General features: G+C 31.4%; 1 protein-coding gene across 1 annotated transcript in view; it reads right to left on the bottom strand.

Moving 5' to 3' along the window:
• The window catches only part of LOC106460038 (irregular chiasm C-roughest protein-like), a 64,651-nt gene that overhangs the window by 48,728 nt on the left and 12,792 nt on the right, over positions 1 to 3,131 (bottom strand). The window lies entirely within an intron of this gene.

Below are 3,131 nucleotides of genomic sequence, written 5' to 3'. Positions count from 1 at the left end.
CCGTGATTGAAAAGCCACTTTAACAAACTTCCGAAACATAAAACCTGTTGGTTTGAGAAGAACCTTGTTCACAACGTTTTCTTTACTTTATATCTGTGATTGAAAAGCCACTTTAACAAACTTCCGAAACATAAAACCTGTTGGTTTGAGAAGAACCTTGTTCACAGCGTTTTCTTTACTTTAATTAACATTATAATATATTTTAGTTTATATCCGTGATTGAAAAGCCACTTTAACAAACTTCCGAAACATAAAACCTGTTGGTTTGAGAAGAACCTTGTTCACAACGTTTTCTTTACTTTAATTAACATTATAATATATTTCAGTTTATTTCTGTGATTGAAAAGCCACTTTAACAAACTTCCGAGACATAAAACCTGTTGGTTTGAGAAGAACGTTGTTCACAACGTTTTCTTTACTTTGATTAACATGATAATATATTTTAGTTTATTTCTGTGATTGGAAAGCCACTTTAACAAACTTCCGAGACATAAAACCTGTTGGTTTGAGAAGAAACTTGTTCACAACGTTTTCATGTCATTCCAGTTTGACAGATTTATGTAATTCTGTAGCTAATACGAAAGGTAATATTCCAAAATACGAAACAAAGAAAAATATTGCTGTATGTTTTGGTAATTAGAAATAATGTTGCTATTATTTGAGCATGTGTTACAGTGAGTTCTTAAAGAAGTCCACGTTATTTGTACAAGTACTTGTATTAATATAATCACATTAGTTAAACAAATAGACAATCAAATTATAAAGAAAATGCATATTATGCAGTTCATGCACAAAGTTATTGACTTTTGACGATACTGCCGTGTGACCCTAACGTAATTTGGACGCATGCGCTATCAAAATATAAAACCATACATTAACATAATATGTTTGATGTTAGCAGAGAATATATGAAGAAACTTTCAAATGTGCCTAAGCGAGAGTGCTTCGAAACTGTTCCTTTCTAAATACTAAGGATGAATCCTATCGAAAAGAACTTTTGTTGTGTATTATTTAGATAATAAAACAATATCGTAAGTGAACTAGGCTTCTACTTCACTTACGATATTGTTTTACTATCAATAAACTTAGTTAGTGTTGAATAAATCTAGCTTCTAGTTCACTTACGATATTGTTTTACTATCAATAAACTTAGTTAGTGTTAAATAAATCTAGCTTCTAGTTCACTTACGATATTGTTTTACTATCAATAAACTTAGTTAGTGTTAAATAAATCTAGCTTCTAGTTCACTTACGATATTGTTTTACTATCAATAAACTTAGTTAGTGTTGAATAAATCTAGCTTCTAGTTCACTTACGATATTGTTTTACTATCAATAAACTAAGTTAGTGTTGAATAAATCTAGCGCTAGATTTATTCAACACTAACTAAGTTTATTGATAGTAAAACAATATCGTAAGTGAACTAGAAGCTAGATTTATTCAACACTAACTAAGTTTATTAATATCCTTTAAATGAAGTATGAAATTTAATATGAAACTTTTCTTATATAAACCGATTGAAACTTTGTACTGTTGGTTTGTGTGTTAGTGTTACTTTCATGAAAAAGCTTTAAAGTGTGAAATTAAATGGAAGAAAAAAATAACTTAATTTGGTGTTATAAGGTCATTTATTTCCAGAATTAAAACATCTCTTGTACTCCTATATGTACTACAGAAATTAAATAAAACATTAACATTTTAGTTAATTTGCGCTAAACTATGTAAAATATTTCTTGCACTGTGATATTTGTGTAAGAAAAATTATGTAATACATTCATGAACGCTATTTAAACGTCACAGCCTTGATGCAATTGAAATATAGTTTGACGAGTGAACATTAAGTACAAGTTTTAATATTACAGTTTTTTTGAAGGCATTTTCGAAATTGCAACATCAACGTAAATGTTACCAAAAATATTCAGAAAAATGAATAAGGCGGATCTCGATCAAAAGAGAAAAATAATTTTCTAAACAGTGTGAAACAGCTTGACTTAACATATAAATTAGCTACTGGGTTACAGAGCTGCAATAGTACCTACGAAGACACAGCTCTTGACTTTTAAGTAAGAAACACGTTTACTAAAGAACAGTAGTATTTCGAGTATAGTAACTATTGAAATATTTGTTTGTATTAATCAATAGATAAAATTTAGTAACAGTATTGTTGAAATGACATTTAACAAACAATAAAAACTTTTTAAGTCGGTTTTTGTTTTGAATTTCGCGCAAAGCTACACGAGGGCTATCTGCGCTAGCCGTCCCTAATTTAGCAGTGTAAGACTAGAGGGAAGGCAGCTAGTCATCACCACCCACCGCCAACTCTTGGGCTACTCTTTTACCAACGAATAGTGGGATTTACCGTCACATTATAACGCCCCCACGGCTGAAAGGGCGAGCATGTTTTGGTAGAACGAGGATTCGAACCCGCGACCCGCAGATTGCGAGTCGAGTGCCTTAACCACCTGGCCATGCCGGGCCTTTTAAGTCGGACGTTGTAGATAAATATGACATTTGTACTTGTCACTTAGATACGCAATAAGTTCAACAAATATGATAAAGCATTAACTTTTGTAAACTAATATATATATATATATATTTAAAGAGTTAAAATGGTAAGAAAACGTCACGTTTCTTTGTATTATTTGAAAAGTATATATTAAGCTTAATAACGTAGTAAAAGTGTTAAGCCTCATATTGCCGCTAAATATCGCGCACCTTTGTTTTAACTAACGATATATTTCAAGACTAACACTATAATTAAAATCTACTTTCTTGTTAACGAACAAGAACATTTTAAGTGCAAAACATCACGCTTAACAACGGTTATTTCATGATGTTTAATGAGCTAAACATTTTATCACTCCGTAACTTTTACAACTTAATTACAGAGACATCTGAAACCATTATTATTATCAGAACTGATCTCAAATTGAACTAAATGCTAGATTGTGTTATAATCATCCAATATTTTCAGTGATCATGTTGTGTACTGAGGATGACAGTATTGTTACTGTTACTTCTCGTTAATGCCCCCTAGTGGCACAGCGATATGTCTGCGGACTTACAATGCTAGAAACCGGGTTTCGATACTCGTGGTGGGTAGAGCACATATATCCCATTGTGCAGCTTT

Source organism: Limulus polyphemus, unplaced genomic scaffold (assembly GCF_000517525.1).
Source record: "Limulus polyphemus unplaced genomic scaffold, Limulus_polyphemus-2.1.2 Scaffold697, whole genome shotgun sequence".
Lineage (NCBI taxonomy): Eukaryota > Metazoa > Arthropoda > Merostomata > Xiphosura > Limulidae > Limulus > Limulus polyphemus.
The sequence above is the reverse complement of the archived record's forward strand: the minus strand, read 5'-3'. Positions and strand labels throughout refer to the sequence as shown.